We start from the raw sequence: 23,233 nt of genomic DNA, 5'->3' as shown, positions 1-23,233 counted from the left end.
AGCTTCAACATCAGTCCTTCCAATGAACACCCAGGACTGATATCCCTTTGGATGGACTGGTTGGATCTCCTTGCAGTCCAAGGAACTCTCAAGAGTCTTCTCCAACACCACAGTTCAAAAGCATCAATTCTTTGGTGCTCAGCTTTCTTTATAGTCCAACTCTCACATCCATACATGACCACTGGAAAAACCATAGCCTTGACAAGATGGACCTTTGTTGGCAAAGTAATGTCTCTGCTTTTTAATATGCTGTCTAGGTTGATCATAACTTTCCTTCCAAGGAGTAAGCGTCTTTTAATTTCATGGCTACAGTCACCATCTGCAGTGATTTTGGAGCCCCCCCCCCAAAAAAGTTAGCTACTGTTTCCACTGTGTCCCCATCTATCTGCCATGAAGTGATGGGACCGGATGCCATGATCTTAGTTTTCTGAATGTTGAGCTTTAAGCCAACTTTTTCACTCTCCTCTTTCACTTTCATCAAGAGGCTCTTTAGTTCTTCTTCACTTTCTGCCATAAGGGTGATATCATCTGCATATCTGAGGTTATTGATATTTCTCCTGGCAATCTTGATTCCAGCTTGTGCTTCCTCCAGCCCAGCGTTTCTCATGATGTACTCTGCATATAAGTTAAATAAGCAAGGTGACAATATACAGCCTTGACGTGCTCCTTTTCCTATTTGGAACCAGTCTGTTGTTCTATGTCCGGTTCTAACTGTTGCTTCCTGACCTGCATACAGGTTTCTCAAGAGGCTGGTCAGGTGGTCTGGTATTCCTATTTCCTTCAGAATTTTCCACAGTTTATTGTGATCCACACAGTCAAAGGCTTTATCACAGTCAATAAAGCAGAGGTAGATGTTTTTCTGAAACTCCCTTGCTTTTTCGATGATCCAGCGGATGTTGGCAATTTGATCTTTGGTTCCTCTACCTTTTCTAAAACCAGCTTGAATATCTGGAAGTTCACGGTTGACGTATTGCTGAAGCCTGGCTTAGAGAATTTTAAGCATTACTTAACTAATGTGTGAGATGAGTGCAATTGTGCAGTAGTTTGAGCATTCTTTGGCATTGCCTTTTTTGGGGATTGGAATGAAAACTGACCTTTTCCAGTCCTGTGGCCACTGCTGAGTTTTCCAGATTTGCTGGCATATTTAGTGCAGCACTTTCACAGCATCATCTTTCAGGATTTGAAATAGCTCAGCTGGAATTCCATCACCTCCACTAGCTTTGTTCATAGTGATGCTTCCTAAGGCCCACTTGACTTCACATTCCAGGATGTCTGGCTCTAGGTGAGTGATCACACCATCGTGATTATCTGGGTCGTGGAGATCTTTTTTGTACAGTTCTTCTGTGTATTCTTGCCACCTCTTCTTAATATCTTCTTCTTCTGTGAGGTCCATACCATTTCTGTCCTTTATTGAGCCCATCTTTGCATGAAATGTTCCCTTGGTATCTCTAATTTTCTTGAAGAGATCTCTAGTCTTTCCCATTCTATTGTTTTCCTCTATTTCTTTGCATTGACCACTGAGGAAGGCTTTCTTATCTCTCCTTGCTATTTTTTGGAACTCTGCATTCAGATGTGTATATCTTACCTTTTCTCCTTTGCTTTTCACTTACCGTCTTTTCACAGCTATCTGTAAGGTCTCCTCAGGCAGCCATTTTGCTTTTTTGCATTTCTTTTTCTCGGGGATGGTCCTGATTCCTGTCTTCTGTACAATGTCACAAACCTCCATCTATAATTCATCAGGCACTTTGTCTATCAGATCTAGTCCTTTAAATCTATTTCTCACTTCCACTGTGTAGTCATAAGAGACTTGATTTAAGTCATACCTCAATGGTCTAGTGCTTTTCTCCACTTTCTTCAATTTAAGTCTGAATTTGGCAATAAGGAGTTCATGATCCGAGCCACAGTCCGCTCCCTGTTTTGTTTTTGCTGACTGTATAGAGCTTCTCCATTTTTGGCTGCAAAGAATATAAGCAATCTGATTTGAGTATTGACCCTCTGGTGATGTCCATGTGTAGAGTTTTCTCTTGTGTTGTTGGAAGAGGATGTTTGGTATGACCAGCGTATTCTCTTGGCAGAACTCTATTAGCCTTTGCCCTGCTTCATTCTGTACTCCAAGGCCAAATTGGCCTGTTGAGCATTAACTCAATGTAAATTTTCTAGGTCAATGCCTGGCACATGGTGGGTACTCAATAAATGGTAGTGATCGTCATTAGCAGGGCAGGTCATGGACAGTGTGAGTCTGGGCAGTTAGAGAAAATATCATTTCTGCCTATAGGGATTTCTAGAGGGGATGAATCATCAATGTGGTAGGCCTTCTGGCTATTGCCTCTCCCTTCTCTATTTTGTCATACTTCCGTGGTGGCTCAGATGGTAAACACATCTGCCTACAATGAGGGAGACTGGGGTTCAATCCCTGGGTCAGGAAGATCCCCTGGAGAAGGAAATGGCAACCCAGTCCAGTAATCTTGCCTGGAAAATCCCATGGACAGAGGAGCTTGGTAGGCTACAATCCATGGGGTTCCAAAGATTTGGACATGACTGATCGACTTCACTTCTTTAGAGGCTCCTCTATTTTGGTTTCATGATTCAAGGGGATAAACTGTAAACTGATTTCATGGCTTGAGGCCCCAGGTGAGATTTCCACTCACAGTAGATCAGGTCAGTAAACACCCTCAGCAGGAGGCAGACCCCTGGATTTGCTTTGTTGTCAACCACATTTCTTTTAGACAACTTCCCTTTTCTCTTCTTACCTCACTCTCAGGTTATCCTGCCAAATACCAACTAATCTTGGAAGAGATGTGTTTGATGAAATTCTTTCATGTGGGTCAGATAGTAGAATTTGTTGGAGCAACAATTCAGTGCCATTGTGTATCCACACATGATCTTTCTCATTAGTTGCTGTCCAGCTCTTGTGCTGTGTGGGAAGCAGACCCCTGCTGCTGCTGCTGCTAAGTCACTTCAGTCGTGTCTGACTCTGTGCAACCCCGCAGATGGCAGCCCACCAGGCTCCTCTGTCCCTGGGATTCTCCAGGCAAGAACACTGGAGTGGGTTGCCATTTCCTTCTCCAATGCACGGACGTGAAAAATGAAAGTGAAGTTGCTCAGTCATGTCCGACTCTTTGCGACCCCATGGACTGGAGCCTACCAGGCTCCTCCGTCCATGAGATTTTCCAGGCAAGAGTACTGGAGTGGGTTGCCATTGCCTTCTCCTAAGGAGACCCCTGCTGCTGCTGCTGCTAAGTTACGTCAGTAGTGTCCAACTCTGTGCGACCCCATAGACGGCAGCCCACCAGGCTCCTCCGTCCCTGGGATACTCCAGGCAAGAATACTGGAGTGGGTTGCCATTTCCTCCTCCAGTGCATGAAAGTGAAAAGTGAAAGTAAAGTCGCTCGGTCGTGTCCGACTCTTCGCGACCCCATGGGCTACAGCCTACCAGGCTCCTCCGTCCATGGGGTTTCCCAGGCAAGAGTACTGGAGTGGGGTGCCATTGCCTTCTCCAAGGAGACCCCTGCTTGTCCTCAAACACACCCTTCTCCAACTCCTTTGTCTCTATTTGTGTTCAATCCTCATCATCCAGAGCACTAGTCTCCAGGACAATCTCCACTGGAGGAGAAGAAGAAAATAATATAATTCCTATTTTATTTGTACTTTATTAATGACTATACAGTATCAGTATTGTGGTACTGATGGATACGATTTATAAATAAACAGTCAAACCCATATGGCAACTACTGATGTTTTATCTTTGCAATTGTCTTATTGCAATTCCTTCTAACTGGTCTTGGCTCAAACCCATCTTATATACTACACTGAGGATTATCTTTTTTTTTCAATCTCTTTTTAAAAATTGAAATTAGTTAATTTACAATGTGTGTTAGCTTCAGGTGTACAGCAAAGTGGTCTGAAAAAGAATATATATATATTATTTTCAATTTTTTTCCATTATAGGTTACTACAAAACATTGCCTATAGTTCCCTGTGCTATATACTAGGTCCTTGTTGTTTATCTATGTTGTGTGTGTTATGTTTATCTATATTGAGTATACTATGGTAGTGTATATATGTTAACCCTAAGCTCCTAATTTACCTGCCTTATACCAAAGATTATCTTTCTAAAATGTATTTCTCATTGTTCACTGGCCTGTCTAAAGTCATTTATTCATTCATGTGCTGAGCAGCTGCCACTCGTCAGGCACTGTATTATATTCTAGATTATGTTTAATTTTGTCATTACTGTTTTTTCCAGCCTTCAAAACAATGCCCACTACATAGTGGTTGTTCAAAAAATGTCAGATGAGGGTGATGACTTTATCTTAGTAACCTGCCCAATTTCCCAGTCCTTCTGAAACAGGAGGGAAAGGAACAGGGCACAACCTTTAAAAGAATGATCTAGGCCAAGGACATGACTCAAACTGATTAGAACCAAATAGGTCCAAGATGGCTGATGAGTTGACTTCCACTACACCTTAAGCCTCAGTATACACTCATTTTAACACATCAGCAAGCTAAATGACACATCCACCAATGCCATGACAGTTCAAAGTTTGACCATAAAGGTCAAAAAGTGGGCAGTGACCCAATTCTTAGAAATCCCCATCCCTTCCCTCAAATAGCTGGAATACTTCAGCCACTCATTAGCCTATGAAATTACCCACGGCTATAAAAACATCTACTTCTGATTCATTGATTACGATAAAGCATTTGACTGTATGGATCACAACAAACTGTGGAAAATTCCTAAAAAAAAGGGAATACCAGACCACCTTACCTGTCTCCTGAGAAAACTGTATGTGGGTCAAGAAGCAACAGTTAGAACCTTACTTGGAACAATTGACTGGTTCAAAATTGGGAAAGGAGTATGACAAGGCTGTACATTGTCAATCTACTTATTTAACTTATATGCAGAGTACATCATGGGAAATCCTGGGCTGAATGAATCACAAGCTGGAATCAAGATTGCTGGGAGAAATATCAACAACCTCAGATATGCAGATGACACCACCCTTATAGCAGAAAGTGAAGAGAAACTAAAGAACCTCTTGATGAAAGTGAAAGAGGAGAGTGAAAAAGCTGGCTTAAAACTCAGCATTCAAAAAAACTAAGATCATGGCATCTGGTTCCATCACTTCTTGGCAAATAAGAAGGGGAAAAAGTGGAAGCAGTGACAGATTTTATTTTCTTGGGCTCCAAAATCACTGCTGATGGTGACTGCAGCCGTGAAATTAAAAGACACTTGCTCCTTGGAAGAAAAGCTATGACAAACCTAGACAGCATACTAAAAAGCAGAGATATCACTTTGCCAACAAAGGTCTGTCTAGTCAAGGCTATGGTTTTTCCAGTAGTCATGTACAGGTGTGAGAGTTGGACCATAAAGAAGGCTGAGTGCTAAAGAATCGATGCTTTCAAATTTTGGTGCTGGAAAAGACTCTTGAGAGTCCCTTGGACTGCAAGGAGATCAAACCGGTCAACCCTAAAGGAAATCAACCCTGAATATCCCTTGGACGGACTCATGCTGAAGCTGAAGCTCCAATAGTTTGGTTACCTGATGCGAAGAGCCGACTCACTGGAAAAGACTCTGATGCCGGGAAAGATTGAAGGCAAAGGAGAAGAAGGCGGCAAGGGATGAGATGGTTAGATAGCATCACTGACTCCATGGACATGAATTTGAGAAAATTCTGGGATATAGTGAAGGATAGGGAAGCCTTGTGTGCTGCAGTCCAGGGGGTCACAAAGGGTTGGACATGACTTAGGAACTGAACAGCAACAAGAATAAAAACTGACAACTCCCTACCCTGGTGCCTCTCTCGCCTTCTGAGATAATCCACACTCTATCCGTGAAGTGTGTTTGTTTTTAAATAAATCCACTTACCTGTCAATTTTTCTCTCACTGAATTCTTTCTGTGATGAGATGTCAAGAACCTAAGGTTCATTAAGCCTTGGGACCAGGTGTGATCTCAATTAAAAGACCATGGGTTCAAGTCCTAATCTGAGTTGCATGGTTTCAGGACTAGATAAGTATCTCTCAGTGCCAGATTTGGGATCTCCTCCTTAGTTTCTTTTCTTTTTTTTTTAAATTAATTCCTACCCTTCCTGGACTTCCTCATCCAAATTGTGTTGGGGACATGTATCTGGAGATAGCACAAGAGGTTGTGATGAGATGGTGTGTGGATCCCCAGGTACTGATTGTGTGGAGTGCTTTAATGTGTGTTGTATTTACTCAGAAAATTCAACCTGGGGCTTGGTCCAGGCTAAAGAAATACAATACAGGTGTAGAACTCTTAGTGAGTGTTTACCATTTGAAAAACGTATTTATTTTTATTATTACTGTTGGAAAATACTGATTGATGGAAAACAAGACCAAATCACATTATAATAAAAAGAATGAGTAGTATATGAACACAATACAAAAGGGAAGGAGAAAAACAGAGAAGATATTTAAATTGGGTTTTTACTGGAACAGAGACTAATTTTATTTGTATTGCTCAGTAAGTATCACAGACAGTGGAAGCAAAATAACATTAGTGTTTACACTTCCTGAGGCAACACCCACAATCCTGTACCAACATGAGATAAGTATCAAGTAGGTCACAGATCACAATTTTATTTCATAAACACCTCTTGGAGCTGGGTGGAGAAGGCTATGCTCTCTCCCCAAAATGTTTGTAGCACACTTGATTGCATCTTAAAATAGGCCCAAAGCCTGGCACTGGGAGCTTTATTGGAAAGTTAAATCTCTGAGACTTTTTGTCTTTCCATTGACAGAGGATTGAAAGTGATATCAACTCTCTAGTCTCAGGAAGTCACAGAAAGCTTTTCAGGCTTTTGTTTATATTTGTAATTCAAAAAGATGATCTTCTTGGTTATCTCTAGATTTCCTCTTGTTTTTGTTTTTGGGAAAAACTTTGCTTGGGGCAAAAGATGAGAATTGACAACAGCAACTTGAGACCTGGTCAAAAAACATGGTAGTTGATTCTCCCATAGAATTTGGGGGATGGGAAGAGAATGTAGCACAGGGAAGAGAGAGGAAAGAGGTGAGAGCAGGTGGCCTGCTCTCTGGGTAGGAAGATTAGAATGGGGAGAGCTAATGTCCAGTATAGAAGTTCTATATTATTTTTTCGTGTAAAAAAAAACCACTCCTCTTTGTTCCCAAACCCTTAATACAAACTTCCTTATTTACAAAGCATTGGGAGTGTGTGTGTTTGTAAATTTAAGAATAGGGCTGAGTTCCACCCATGTCTCGGTCAATTAAAGGGCAAACAACTGTATGAGTTAGAATAAGAACATGAGTTGAGAAATGACATGAAGTTAGAGTCAAAAGAGGCTATGAAGACATAAACTTCCTGGAGTTGACAGAAACCTTGGAAAAAGTGAATAAATTTTCTGAAGGCATAGGTAAGAAGAATTTGAGCCAAGCCAATCCTTCTTTCTGAAGGAGAAGGCAGGCCCAAATATACCAGGTCACATGCAAAATGGCAAAAACAAAAAAGCAGAAACCTTTGTGAGCACATACCACTGGAATAAGTAATTCTTTTTATAATCGCTGGAAACTGCCCTGCCATGCTTACCTTAAATGGTTGTTAAAGGTTGAGGGGGGCCATCAGGTGGATAGTGTATGTATGTGAAAGTTTACCACTTTGTCAGATATTGTTATTATTATTATTATTTTATGAGGCTTAAAGCCCTCTCTGCTTGTGTACTCAGACTTGGTGACTCAATTTTCATCCTGGAAAGCATTACACAAAGGTTATTGTTTGTTCTTCTTGGTTGTTGGAGACCAAAGGCCACTCCATAGAGACAGCATCTTTCTAAGCATGCTATCTATGGTAATAACTAAAATAAATGCAAAACTGAGAAATGTTGCAAAGGTATAAAGAAATTGAGTAATTTCCTCCTCAAAGAGGAAGAAATTAAAATATGACATTAAACAAATGAAAAAATGATCAATGGAAGGGAATTCAGCTCCTTTTCCAGATGACAGAGAGTAATGGGATCTGAAAAGAGGCAATCTAAAGGAAATTTTCAAGGTAAGGAGTAGAGGCAAAGCAAAAGCGATTTTACCTACTTTATCCAAGTTTCAGGGGGATGAGGAGACAATTGAGCAGCATGTGTAAAGAAGATATATAAGCAGAAATGATAAAAACCAAAAGGCAGACCAAGGAAATTAGTGTGATAAGATGCATGGCAAACAAGCATAAAGGGATTACCTTCAGGCATGTTAGCTTGGGGCAGTGACCCCTGACTCCCCCAAGGTGGAAGACACCACCATCCTGGAGCTGGTAAGCTGTGTCTGGGAGATTAGATGATTTCTAAGATGTGAAATGGGAAAGACTCAGTGGGCTGTTAGCCTACTATATGGGTTTACCTATTAAACTTCAATTGAAACATTCTTTTTTCTGTTGTTATTAGTATTTTGAGGAGAGAAGTAAGGGGAGCTGAGCACTTTGTTGGAGGTAAAAGCAAGGACTAGGAGGTCTGGAGGTAAGAGGAGCATGGTACAGAGCTGGGAAGACTTCCAACACCTTGACCTGTGGTGGAAGTCATCCAAAGGGTGGGCAATTCAGAAATCAGAAGGGATACATAGAGGCCAGCACAAAGGCTCTATTAATTTTTACTTCCTTGAGGCAGGGGTTGACAACTGTGGCATACGCTCAAAAGAAGAATTCAGAGTAGGGAACTGTCAGCCAGGTTGGAAGTAGATCTTGTGCTCATCTACTATCTCATACTACAATCTTGGGTGAATAATTTATCCTTTCTGAGCTTCAGTTTCTTCATCAGAAAAGTAGAATTAGTCACACCTTCCTCATTGCCTCCAAATAGAATATTATATGTATAAATGCTTGGACATAGTGGGCCTGTAAGGTAGCATTTAACAGAAGGCTTCCCATATGCTGCTTTCGGTCTTGCATAAATCCTTTGTTCCTCATTAGCACCTGAATGCAGGCGCTTGAGGAACCGCACACAGTTCCTGGAATAATAGGAATTTATGCATCTCGTTCGTATGGAAAATAGCTTCCCCATACTGTGAAAAGCAGCCATTTACAACTCTCCTCCCTTCTGATATGGAAAGTAACTTTTACAATCCCCTCCCTTGAAAATGATTCTAGCCTCAAGCTTCCTGAATAACTTGTAAGATTTTTTTATCCTTGTCTCTGCTAAAAAGGGCTATCTTGTAAGAGAGTGTATTTATGGCCACAGTATGTTGAATAAACGCCTTTGTTCCAACAGAACACTGGTCCCCGTGTGTTTCCTCATTTTGTTCGCTCTATCTCTCTCTCTCCCTCTCTCTCTATCTTCTCCTTCTCCCTTTCAGGCTGCTTCCACGGAGCACAGGTGTCTGCCGTATCTACTTACTTGCCCGGGCTTTCAAGACCTCTTCGAGAGGGCGCCCTGAACCTACGTAGACAGTGCTAGCTCTTTGTCCTAGAGTTATATTGGCATACTGTGTAAACCAGGGAATATCAGCCTCTTTTCTTCCTTCTTTCAATTTCTTATCGGTTGACTCTGTACCCCCAAGTTCCAGTCCATTAAAGGACCCCAACAGGCCTATGAACACATGTAAGTCAGATGATGATATTTTGAATGGAAAAGATGATGTGTTTGTTTCTGGAACTCTTCCAAGCCCCTCTGAGGATCTTTTCTTCCTTTTGGATTAATTGCCTCTTTCTGTAAAGCACTAGACTGTATCTCAAGTAACTGTCAACTATTCTCTGCTAAGGTGCTTATTGACCGATAACTTATGAAAAATCTCCCACATGCCAGACAATATGCTAGCCATTGAAGATTCAAAGGTAAATACTATTCTTGCCCTTGTAGAACTCACAGTCTAGGAAGAAAGAAATTAATATAAAAGACGGTGAAGTCCTATAATAGAAGTTTTAATAGCATGTTGTCTGAGAGATAGGAGAGATAGGGAAGAGAAGCTTGAGGCAGAAGGGGAAGTCTTCTCAGAACAGAAGATATAAGTTCTAGGATCTGAAGGATGAATAAGTGTTCCCCATTGAGAGGGCCAGTGTTGTGGTGTTTGCAGGGGAATGGCATGGGCAAAGGTATGAGGATATGGAAGTACTGTAAGTATTTAGGAAATGGAGAGAAGACTGATGCAGATAAATTCTAATTTAGGGGTGGAATGGGGAAAGATGGAAGACAATATAGGATGGGTTGCTGGAGGCTGGGTCTTTTCAATGAATTTGGAGCAGGTTGGAAAAACAATGGAGTATTACCATAATAGTTTTCCTTGGTTAAGCTCCATTTGGTTATGATGAATCATCTTCTGTATATATTGATAGACTGGGTTTGCTAAAATGTGGTAATGACATTTAGTGTTTATATTCTGCGGTTTCTTTATTATAATATCATTGTCTGGTTTTGCTATCAAGGTAATGCAGGCATCATAGAATAAGTTGTAAGTGGTCCCTCTTTATCATATCAGTTTTTTATTGCTGCTTAACAAATTAACACAGATTTTGTGGCTTAAAACAACAAAAATCTATTATCATACAGTTCTGGAGATCAGAAGTCCAAGATGAATTATACTGCACTAAAATCAAGGTATTGACAGGGCTGACTTCCTTCTGGAGGCCCTAGGGCAGAATCAGTTTCCTTGCCTTTTCTGGCTTCTGGAGGCTGCCTGCATTCCTTGGCTCATATTATCTTCCTTTATCTTCAAAGCCAGAAGTGTAGTATCTTCTTTGATCTCTCATTTTAAGTCTCCTGACTCTCTCTTAAGTGAAAGGACTCTTGTGATTACATTGGGTCCACCAGGATAATACAGATTAGTCTCTCCATCCTAAGATCCTTAAGTTTAATTACTTCTACAAAGTCCCCTTTGCCATGTAAGGTAACACATTCTATTCTTCCTTCCTGCTTTTATTCAATTTTTTAAAGGAAAAATTTGTGTAGAACTAGTATTATTTCTTCCTTAAATATTTGGTAGAACTTGCTGGTGAGGTCATCTGGGCCTGGAGATTTCTTCATGGAAAGATTTTTAGCTACAAATGAAATTTCTTTAATAGGCTTAACACTATTCAGATTATATAATTCTTTTTAAGAGAGCTTCAGTAGATTATGCCTTTAAAAATAATTTTTCCCATTTCATCTAAGTTGCTGAATTTATTAGCATAAAGTTGGTTATAATATTCCTTTGTTGTTTTTTTTAATCCAATAGGATATATTGTGATATCCACTTTCTTGTTCTAATATTGGTTATTTGTGTCTTCTCTCTTTTTTTCATCGTGAGCAATCTGTGTAGAAGTTTATGAGTTTTATTGATATTCTCAAAGAACAAGCTTTTGCTTCACTGATTTTATCTATTGCTATTCTCTTTTTTATTTTATTGGTTTAGACTGTTATTATTTGCTTTCTTCTTATACTAGAAATTATTTCAGTTCAAAATACTTTATATGGTCCCTTGTGATTTCTTCTTTGACCCATGGTTTAGTTATATATGTGTTGTTTAATGTTTAAATATTTATGGAATTCTAGGTTGATGGTTTTCTTCTTTAAGCATTTTAAAGATGTTGCTCCACTTTCTTCTGCCTTATATTGTACTCAAAGTGAAATCACCTATGATTCTTATCCTGTTCCTCTACATGTGATATGTTTTTTTTTGTTTTTTAATCTCCATTTAAAAAAGTTTTTGCTTTATCAATCAATTTTGAGCAATCTGATTTTGATATGCCTTGGTATACTTTTTGTAATGTTTCTTCTTTTGAACTTCTTGAGTTTGTGTCTATAGTTTTCACCAAATTTTGAAAAAAAATTTTTTTCTTCAAAATTTTTTCTACATCTTCTTCCTCTTTCCTTTTCCTTTCATTTATGGCCATCAATTACACATATATTAGAGTACTTAAAATTCTTCCACAGCTCATTTGTACTTTGGTAATTTTTTTCAATAATTTTTCTCTCTGTAGCTTATTTAGAATACTTCTATCATAATTCTTATTACTATTTACTGAACTTTTCTTCTACAGTGCTCTTAACATTTTTTATTATATTTTTTCATCTTAGGAGTAATTTTTATCTATAAAAGTTCAATTTGGATCTTTAAAAAATATCTTTCATATGTCTTCTTAACATGTCCATGATTTCTACTATCTTCTTGAGTATATGGAATGTACTTGTGTATGTAATAGTTGTTTTAATGTCTTTGTTTAATAGTTCATTCATCTGATCCTTTTGAAGTTTGTTTTTAAACTTTGGTAAGTGGGACCAGGCAATCTTTTCAGTTCAGTTCAGTTCAGTCACTCAGTCGCGTCCGACTCTTTGTGACCCCATGGACTGCAGCACACCAGGCCTCCCTGTCCATTACCAACTCCCAGAGTTTACCCAAACTCATCTCCATTGAGTTCGTGATGCCATCCAACCACCTCATCCTCTGTCGTCCCCTTCCCCTCCTGCCTTCAATCTTTCCCAGCATCAGGGTCTTTTCCAGTGAGTCAGTTCTTCGCATGAGGTGGCCAGAGGACTGGAGTTTCAGCTTCAGCATCAGTCCTTCCAATGAACACTCAATTAACACTTCAATGAACACTTCCAACGATCTCCTTTAGGATGGACTGGTTGGATCTCCTTGCAGTCCAAGAGACTCTCAAGAGTCTTCTCCAACACCACAGTTCAAAAGCATCAATTCTGCGGCGCTCAGCTTTCTTCACCGTCCAACTCTCACGTCCATACATGACTACTGGAAAAACCATAGCCTTGACTAGATGGACCTTTGTTGGCAAAGTAATGTCTCTGCTTTTTAATATGCTGTCTAGGTTGGTCATAACTTTTCTTCCAAGGAGTAAGCATCTTAATTTCATGGCTGCAGTCACAATTTGCAGTGATTTTGGAACCCCAAAAAATAAAGCCTGCCACTGTTTCCACTGTTTCCCCATCTATTTGCCGTGAATTGATGGGACCAGATGCCATGATCTTAGTTTTCTGAATGTTGAGCTTTAAGCCAACTTTTTCACTCTCCTCTTTCACTTTCATCAAGAGGCTCTTTAGTTCTTCTTCACTTTCTGCCATAAGGGTGATATCATCTGCATATCTGAGGTTATTGATATTTTTCCCGGCAATCTTGTTTCCAGCTTGTGCTTCATCCAGCTCAGCATTTCTCATGATGTACTCTGCATAGAAGTTAAATAAGCAAGGTGACAATATACAGCCTTGACGTACTCCTTTTCCTATTTGGAACCAGTCTGTTGTTCCATGTCCAGTTCTAACTGTTGCTTCCTGACCTGCATACAGATTTCTCAAGAGGCAGGTCAGGCAACCTTTTACATGGGGCTAATTTGGCAATACTTTTTGGAATCCTCTTCCTGAAAACCCAACCTATTCCACTCTAATTTTTGGGAACATAAACTATTCCCAGCCCTGTATGAGCTTTGAGAGTTGTTTCTTCTGCTCTTTTCCAGTGGTTCTTTCTCCTACCTAAGCTACTTTTCTCATCTGTTTGTCAGTCACTCAGTTGTGTCCAACTCTGTGACCCCATGGACTATAACCTGCCAGGTTCCTCTGTCCAAGGAATTCTCTAGGCAGGAATACTGGAGTGAGTTGCCATTCCCTTCTCCAGGGGATCTTCCCAAGACAGGGAATGAACCCAGGTCTCCTGCATTGGAGGCAGATTCTTTACTGTCAGGGCCACTGGGGAAGCCCAGTTTCCTCATATGTAAGCACTAATCAGTATTCAGCCAAAGTATCAAGGGGAACCCTCTGCAGAACTCTGGAGCCCTTTCTGTATGCAAGTCTGTTTCTCTGATACTTCGCTCTGTGAACTCTAGCTGCCTTGGGCTTCCCAAACTCCCAATTCTATCTCCTCAAATCAACTTACCTTGGACTCCTCTCTCTGTTCTCTGCCTAGGAAACTCTTCCTAGGCATCAGTCTTGGAAAACCACAGGGCTCCCTTTGTTTGTTTCTTCTTTTCTCAGGGAACTCTGTCTTTTACTGCTTATTTCCCAATGTCTAAAATCATATACTTTGTATTTTAGTTGTCTAAGGAGAGAGGGTAACTTTAGGCATTTTCAATTCATCTTTGTTGAAAGTAGACATAAACATAAAAATAGCTTAAGATGAGATTGCTTAAAGATTTGATTTCAAGATGCCTTAGATCAAAAAAAAAAAAAATAATGCCATGGTCACAAAAACCTAGAGCATGGAAATCTACGGCATGGTAGGGAGCAAGTGACCAATATCGATATGCCTAAAGTCAATATAATCAGTTCCACCCTGCTTCAGATCAAAAGCACACACTAGACCCTGCTGAAAACTGCTGGAGCAGGGCATTGAAACCCTCATCATCATGGGTGAGGGGTATTCCTGTACTCTTGGTTCTAGGAAACCCAGTTGCCCCAATCTGCAAGAAGTTGATGAAGTCATCAGGCAAGGTTGGGCCTGGGCCCCTGGTCACAGTCGATTTTCTAGGCTTCCTTGAAGATTATTTCTGCCTGTGTTTCTAGGGAAACAAGCTTGAGCCCCATGGGACCTCTTAACACTTCAACACTGAAACTCAAGACCGAGAAGTGAAGCCATCATCCAGTGCCTCAATTCTGCCCACTGGCGTCATGATTAACTTTGTGGCAATAGAGTTTTGATAAGTGACCTTCTTTCCTTAACAGTAATTCAGATTTCCTGAGTGGAGCAGCTCTGCTGGGTTAAGGAATACGTGTTGGGCAGCTCCCTGTGCTGCAGGGGAGCTGGTGGCCTGGATGGTTGGGCATCCCTGATGACTGCCTTCTGGGGATGGGCAGGCGGGGAATGCGTTACCTATAGGCTAAGCCTCTCTCCCACACCTAGAATCCTCATATTAAAGAATCTGGCTAGGACTTTTCTAGCCAGAATTGGTCCAGTGGTTAAGAATCCTTTACCTGCCAATGCAGGGGACATGGGCTCAATACCTGATCTGGGAAGATCCTGCATGCCCTGCTACTGCTAAGTCGCTTCAGTTGTGTCCGACTCTGTGCGACCCCATAGATGGCAGCCCACCAGGCTCCGCCGTCCCTGGGATTCTCCAGGCAAGAATACTGGAGTGGGTTGCCATTTAGCCACAACTACTGAAATCCACATACCTAGAGCCTGTGCTCTGCAACAAGAGAAGCCATGGCAATGAGAAGCCCATGGAACTGCAGCTAGAGAGTAGCCCTCGCTCACCACAGCTAGAGAAAGCCCTTGCAGCAATGAATACCCAGTGCACCCAACAATAAATAAATACATAAAAATTTTTAAGAAAGAAAAATACCAGTCTGGCTAAATAGCCTAGAAGATCCTTACCTTATATCTTCTTGAAATAGTATCATTTCCATTTAGTTTCTTTTTATTGAGGCAGAGTCCATAGAAGCCAATGCTGAGGAAGTGCAGCCAGTGGGGAGGGAAGTGCAAGCAAAGCCATCACCTCTTTGAATGACTAGGAAGGGCCCTTCCTAAGGGCCAGTTGTGATGACTCATATAATGATGATAGATTATCATAGTGATAACAAATGCCAGGCGTCTCTGTGCACTTTGCTTAGAAGGCCTTGTTGACTGTAAGCATAGGCATATGTGTGTCCAAAATGTCTGCTGAGTCACTGAAATGCCTGATAGAGGTGAGGACACACAGTAGGTACACAGGAAATGCTGACTGAATGAATAAGCAGAGAGCTATAGTTGCCATGGGCTTGGAGATGGGTGCATTTATTGAGCTCTTCCTGAATGTGTGGCAGCAACATTATGGCACACGAAACTAAAAATGACACCTCACCTGCCTTAGCGAGTTTTCCACTATGGGGCAAAGAACGGTAGTACAAAGTAAAAAAGTTGTAATGTCTACAAAAGCAGTGATTCACAAAACCCAGGAGAAAGAGAACCCTTAATTCAAGCTTCTTCTTAAAACAGTAGCCCTCTGAAGCTAATGCATGTCTGTTTTCTAATCACATGTTGTAAAACTTTTCCTATATTTGGGATATTTTCTGCATTACAAGTCTCCCTCACCCTCAGGGGAAAAGTAGGCACTCACTTTTCCAGTTGTCCTTGCAACTGGGTTATGTATATTCACAGATCCAAGTTCTGCCAATCAGCTATGCTGATGGGAAACTCTGATTAGGAAAAGAGTAGAGTGAAGAAGCAGGGGCTGTAACCCAGTTTATGATGAGGAAGACTATGGGACACTTGGCTGTTGGGAGCAGCAGAGGCAGGGTTTTAGGCTTCCAGGTCCCAGTGTCAGCAGTGTGAAATCTGTGCTGTGTCAAGTCCTTCAGTGGGATCTCCGAGGAAGACATCAGCATGGTCCAAATGTTGTTCCTCATCATGTCACCTCCAAGGCTGGCTTTCTGACCCTTCTAGAGATTTTCTGAGCTACCCCCCCCACCAATTTTTTTTTTTAATATTTATTTATTTATTTGACTGAGCTGGGTCTTAGGTTTGGCTGGCAGGCTTAACTTGCTCTGAGGCATGTGGGATCTTAATTTCCTGACCAGGGATCGAACCTGAGTCCCCTGCATTATACGGTGGACTCTTAATCACTGGACCACCAAGGAAATTCCCCAAAATCTTTAATAAATTATTTTTCTGCTTAAGGTAGCTAGAGGAAGTTCTGTTATGTGTAACTGAGAACCTGACTGAAAAAAACTCTCCTTTGTTGACTGGTTAGACTTCCTTTTTAAGCAAACGTGAAGAGATTTCATTTGTTTGTTTTTTTGATTAAAGGTACAGCTTTTTAAGAGCTGCTGGGTCAGAATGAGCTAGTAGATCCCAAACTGTTCTTGAAGAAGTGACCATCTTCTCACTTCTGAAAGTTTCCTTGCAGTTTCTGCACTCTAAATATACTGGGCATGAGTGTTCTTCTGCCTGCATCCTTCATTTTCATTAGTATCCTTAGATGCCCAGCCTGAGGTGTGCAGTCATCCCAGACCGTTCCACTCCCTCACTTACCGGTGACAAACTTTCAGAATTTGACCTTGATATCATTGCTTAAATTATTGCTCTTCTTCCCATCTCCACTGGTGCTTCCTTAGCTTAGTCCTCCGTCTGTCATATTTGTCTCCTAGTTCAGTCCCTGTCTCCAGCCTTTTCACATTTCAGGCCATCTTCCATGCCACGGAATTCAATCGAGCCACCCTTCCTTCCAAGATAAACCCCTCCAATGGTTCTCTATTTCTAGTAGAATAATGTCCAAGCTCTTTTGTAATCTTGCCCCAGAAAATCATTTTAGATCCACTTCCTGCTGCGCCCTCATCACCTCCCTTGTCTAGCCACCCACCAGTCTCCAAGTACCTCGCTCTCAGAGCTGCATCTCATTGTGCACTACTCCCTTTTCTTGAAATGTCCTTTGTAATTTTATGACTTTGGCATACTCCTACTCATCCTTCAAGATTTAGTGGTAATGACACCCAACTCTGGGAAATGGTTTCTGCCATTTCCATCAAAGTGTAGCAATTCTTTTTCTGTGCTCCCAGCCTTTTCCCATCCTTCTAATATAGCACTTACCACATTATTGTGTTTATTGACTCCAAGGTGTTTATCTTCTCACTACACAGTGAGGTTGTGAAGAGTAGGGGCAAAGTTCTCTTCACCTCTGCATCTTCAGGTTCAAGGACAGTGCCTGGCACTTAGTAGAAACTCAGATGATGCTTGTGAAATTAGCAAATTAATTAATAATCAAAACACTTGCAGGAAAGAATCTTGAAACTAGTTGAAAACACTGGCAACTTGGCAACCTGAATTCCCAAATAGAGGCTGTTATTAAAATAGTAAAATTCTAGTCACGCTGGCCACAGTTGTCCCCTCTCCAGTGAACCATGTGCATCTCCTAAGGGGAATCTTTTTGCACAGACAGCCTAAAAGCAGACCCAGAAAAGGAAATGAAACACCTGCTAATTTACAAACACCTAGGTACTTCGAATAATAATCAGCGCAAAGCTCACTAATAGTTAGGGAGTAATTAATAGGTAAATGTTGGCATTTAACAAAATGTTTTCCCCTTTTTCTACCCAAGCAATGATTTTAAGTTGAGGATGCTCAAAATGGCATTAAAGGAGAGGAAATCAGTGCAGACGTCTTGTGTGTTTAAAAGGCAGCGCTTTCCCACCAACAGTGTAAGAGGGTTCCCTTTTCTCCATACCCTCTCCAGCATTTATTGCTTGTAGACTTTTGGATAGCAGCCATTCTGACTGGTGTGAAATGGTACCTCATTGTGGTTTTGATTTGCATTTCTCTAATAATGAGTGATGTTGAGCATCTTTTCGTGTGTTTGTTAGCCATCTGTATGTCTTCTTTGGAGAAATGTCTGTTCTTTGGCCCATTTTTTGATTGGGTCGTTTATTTTTCTGGAATTCAGCTGCAGGAGATGCTTGTATATTTTTGAGATTAATTGTTTGTCTGTTGCTTCATTTGCTATTATTTTCTCCCATTCTGAAGGCTGTCTTTTCACTTTGCTTATAGTTTCCTTTGTTGTGCAAAAGCTTTTAATTTTAATTAGGTCCCATTTGTTTATTTTTGCTTTTATTTCCAATATTCTGGGAGGTGGGTCATGGAGGATCCTGCTGTGATTTATGTCGGAGAGAGTTTTGCCTGTGTTTTCCTCTAGGAGTTTTATTGTTTCTGGTCTTACGTTTAAATCTTTAATCCATTTTGAGTTTATTTTTGTGTCTGGTGTTAGAAAGTGTTCTAGTTTCATTCTTTTACAAGTGGTTGACCAGTTTTCCCAGCACCACTTGTTAAAGAGATTGTCTTCTCTCCATTGTATATTCTTGCCTCCTTTGTCGAAGATAAGGTGTCCATAGGTGCGTGGATTTATCTCTGGGCTTTCTATTTTGTTCCATTGATCTATATTTCTATCTTTGTGCCAGTACCATACTGTCTTGACGACTGTGGCTTTGTAGTAGAGCCTGAAGTCCGGCAGGTTGATTCCTCCAGTTCCATTCTTCTTTCTCAAGATTGCTTTGGCTATTCGAGGTTTCTTATATTTCCATACAAATTGTGAAATGATTTGTTCTAGTTCTGTGAAAAATACCATTGGTAGCTTGATAGGGATTGCATGGAATGTATAGATTGCTTTGGGTGGTATACTCATTTTCACTCTATTAATTCTTCCAATCCATGAACACGGTATATTTCTCCATCTGTTTGTGTCCTCTTTGATTTCTTTCCTCAGTGTTTTATAGTTTTCTATATATAAGTCTTTTGTTTCTTTAGGTGGATATATTCCTAAGTATTTTATTCTTTTTGTTGCAATGGTGAATGGTATTGTTTCCTTAATTTCTCTCTCTGTTTTCTCATTATTGGTGTATAGGAATGCAAGGGATTTCTGTGTGTTAATTTTATATCCTGCAACTTTACTATCTTCATTGATTAGCTCTAGTAATTTTCTGGTAGAATCTTTAGGGTTTTCTATGTAGAGGATCATGTCATCTGCAAACAGTGAGAGTTTTACTTCCTCTTTTCCTATCTGTATTCCTTTTATTTCTTTTTCAGCTCTGATTGCTGTGGCCAAAACTTCCAAAACTATGTTGAACAGTAGTGGTGAAAGTGGGCACCCTTGCCTTGTTCCTGACTTTAGGGGAAATGCTTTCAATTTTTCACCATTGAGGGTAATGTTTGCTGTGGGTTTGTCATATATAGCTTTTATTATTTTGAAGTATGTTCCTTCTATTCCTGCTTTCTGGAGGGTTTTTATCATAAATGGATGTTGAATTTTGTCAAAGTCTTTTTCTGCATCTATTGAGGAGAGGGTGTGGAGAAAAGGGAACCCTCTTACACTGTTGGTGGGAATGCAAACTAGTACAGCCACTATGGAGAACAGTGTGGAGATTCCTTTAAAAACTTGGAATAGAACTGCCATATGACCCAGCAATCCCACTGCTGGGCATACACACTGAGGAAACCAGAATTGAAAGAGACACGTGTACCCCAATGTTCATCGAAGCACTGTTTACAATAGCCAGGACATGGAAGCAACCTAGATGTCCATCAGCAGACGAATGGATAAGGAAGCTGTGGTACATATACACAATGGAATATTACTCAGCCATTGAAAAAATACATTTGAATCGATTCTATTGAGATGGATGAAACTGGAGCCCATTATACAGAGTGAAGTAAGCCAGAAAGAAAAACACCAATACAGTATACTAACGCATATATATGGAATTTGAAAGATGGTAACGATAACCCTATATGCGAGACAGAATAAGAGACACAGATGCATAGAACAGTCTTATGGACTCTGAGGGAGAAGGGGAGGGTGGGACGTTCCGGGACAATAGCATTGAAACATGTATATTATCATATGTGAAACAGAACATCATTCCAGGTTCGATGCATGAGACAAATGCTCAGGGCTGGGGCAATGGGATGACCCAGAGGAATGGGATGGGGAGGGAGGTGGGAAGGGGGTTCAGGATGGGGAACACATGTAAACCCATGGCTGATTCATGTCAATGTATGGTGAAAACCACTACAATATTGTAAGGTAATTAGCCCCCAACTAAAATAAATTAAAAAAAAAATCCGAGGGAATTTTATTAAATATGTAATGATTGAAAAAAGTTTGATGATACATCAAATTCAAAAAAGCATCTTTTCCCAAACTCTTATATGCTAAAAATAAAATAAGGTCTTACAGAAAAAATAAAATAAAATAAAATAAAAAATAAAAGGCAGCGCTGCTGGTGGCGTCCTTTGTTACCATCATTAACCATAATGGGAACAGCCAGTGTTCACTGAGCCCCTGCCAGCCGAGGCAGAGGTGCAGAGTTGAAGGCAGGCCTGCTTTCACAAAAAACTCTCATATGAAAACAAATTACACTCGTGAAACAAATGAATTTAGAGAGAGGCGGGTGATAACTCACAATCCATAGAGACCCTGTTTTAAACAAAAGGATCTCCCACGGGGCTCCTTTAAATAGGAAACTGCTGGGGAGCAGTTAAAATATCATTGAGTTTATAAGGAATCGATTAAGAACCAATTCTTTCAGAAACCAATCTATCGCACAACAGAGATGTAACTATCTTTAGAATTGCTGCACCAACCTTTGCCTTGCCACCAGCCTTTGCCAGCAACCATTACACAGCAACAGTGTATAAAGGGAAATGTATAGAGAGGGTCAGGAGAGCCAGATTTGACTCTGGCTTTTGGACATGCTGGTTCATCCTGGAACAGGGGCCAACAGTCTTGGGGGCAAGGATTAAAAAAGAAGATGAGCTTGAAATAGCCCATGACATGGGTGGTTGTTCACTCGTGTATTAGTTTGCTAGGACTACTATAACAAAATACCACAAACTAAGCTGCTTAAAGAGCAGACATTTGTCTCATAGTTCTAAAACCCGGAAGTCCAAGGTGTTGGTGAGGTCAGTTCCTTCTGAAGTCTGTTCCCATGCCTCTCTCCAAGCGTCTGGTGCTTTGCTGCCAACCTTTGGTGTTCCTTGTCTTCTGCTGCATAACACCAATCTGTTTTTATCATCATGCAACATGTTCTCTGTGTGAATGTCCACTATGACCCCATCCTAACTAATTACATCTGCAATATTCTTATTCCAAATAAGGTGACATTCTGAGATACCGGGGGCTAAAACTTTAACATATGAATTTTGAGAGAACACCATTTAATCCATAACAACTCATTATTGCTCTGGCCTTAAGTCACTGGAATGACAGACATGCCGTGTTTTTTCATGGTAGATATTTTGCTTTTCTTGGCTAAGATATTGCCAAGTGAAAGGCATCTTTATAGAAATAACAGCAAGCCACAAAGAGAAGATCTTGAACATAGAAATCAAGACAAAAGGGAAACTTCTAGGAGAGAGTAGACCAGGCAGTAGCTTCAATAGCAGTTTTCTTCTCCCTGACAGCCTTTTATCTCTTCCCTCTTAGGAAAAGGGCTGTATTCACCAGGGATTTGGTCACATTCTCCTTTCCACATGAGGAGTACGAAGGAGGTCTGGCACTCTATTCTTATCATGACTCATTTTTTTTTGCAGGAAGAAGATTCCTCACACCCAGCGGAACCATCCTTCTGTCAGATGGAGAAGGCTCTCTGCCTCCAGGGTTCTGCCAAACCGTCCATGAGAGCAATGAATCAGTCATTTCCTCCCAAGCATGGCTTTCAATAAACTAAGAAACAAAAAACAACCAACTGATGCTGTTGTCTCATAGATTATATCAGTATTATCATGGGATTGCTGTAGGTATGGAAGTCAGAAACTGGAAGAAATTATTTGAGGAGCTTTAACATCTAGGACACACTTGTTCTGTGCTCTGGTCTCCACCCAGTGGCCCTTGGATATTGGGGTAGATTGACTGTAGTAATGACTGAATTTGTTCCCACTCTCTGTATCCAGGCATTTGATAATGCCCCCCTACACTGACTTTTGGCATAGTCACGTGTCTTGATTTGGCCAGGGGAGCAGCCTGAAAAGTGCCTGTATATTGGGGCTGGTCCTCTTGCTGGTCTTGCAACCACTGCTGCTGCCACCAAATGATCAAGCACAAGCTTTCTTCCTGGAGGAGATACCATATGATCAGAGACAAGCCATCCCAGTTGAGCCATCATAGACTAGCCAGTTGCCAGTCAACTCTACAGCTGATCACAGAGTATGAGTGCCCAGCTGATATTAGCAGAATCTGGTCCCAAGCTGCAAGAACTACTCAGGCACAAGAGGCCTACATTGCAACTTATCAAAATTGTGAGCCAAAGTAATGTCTTTTTTTTTCCTTTTTTCTTTTTGTTGTTGCTGTAGGCCACCTGGTTTTGAAGTGTTTTGTTACGTAGCAAAAGTTAACTGACACAGATATTTCCCTGAGGGTTCTCCTAGAGCCCAGTGCCACTGGTGGGATCATATGGCTGGGATTTTAGGGACAGTTTTCTACTGCATGAAGTGTAATGTGGGTGAACTGGGCTAGCAGGTGGGCTCTATTACCAATCATGCTCTGTGCTGTTTGGGAGCACAGGCTTTGGAGTCAAACTGGCCTTGATTCGAATCATGGCATTATGTCAGTGTGGAAGTAATAGCTATAAAATCTCAATGGTATAAAAACATCAAAATCTCAGTGGCTTCACACCATAAAGGTACATGTCAAGCTTCCCTGTCTTTCACTATCTCCAGGAGTTTGCTCAAACTCATGCCCATTGAGTCGATGACGCCATCCAACCATCTCATCCTTTGTCACACCCTTCTCCTCCTGCCCTCAATCTTTCCCAGCATCAGGGTCTTTTCCAATGAGTTGGTTCTTCACATCAGGTGCCTGAAATTTTGGAGCTTCAGCTTCAACATCAGTCCTTCCAA

The 23,233-nt window shown here is 40.9% G+C and overlaps 1 long non-coding RNA gene across 1 annotated transcript in view; it reads left to right on the top strand.

The window, feature by feature from the left end:
- LOC145506505 (uncharacterized) overlaps nt 1-22,024 on the top strand; it is a 30,627-nt gene extending 8,603 nt beyond the window's left edge. The window contains exon 3 of the long non-coding RNA XR_014053980.1: nt 21,929-22,024. This is a non-coding gene — a long non-coding RNA (uncharacterized LOC145506505). The remainder of the gene's footprint in view (nt 1-21,928) is intronic.
- The last annotated feature ends 1,209 nt before the right edge of the window (nt 22,025-23,233 follow it).

This window comes from Giraffa tippelskirchi, chromosome 5 (genome assembly GCF_054371585.1).
Source record: "Giraffa tippelskirchi isolate mGirTip1 chromosome 5, T2T-mGirTip1v1.2.pri, whole genome shotgun sequence".
In the NCBI taxonomy this organism is placed as follows: domain Eukaryota; kingdom Metazoa; phylum Chordata; class Mammalia; order Artiodactyla; family Giraffidae; genus Giraffa; species Giraffa tippelskirchi.
The sequence above is the reverse complement of the archived record's forward strand: the minus strand, read 5'-3'. Positions and strand labels throughout refer to the sequence as shown.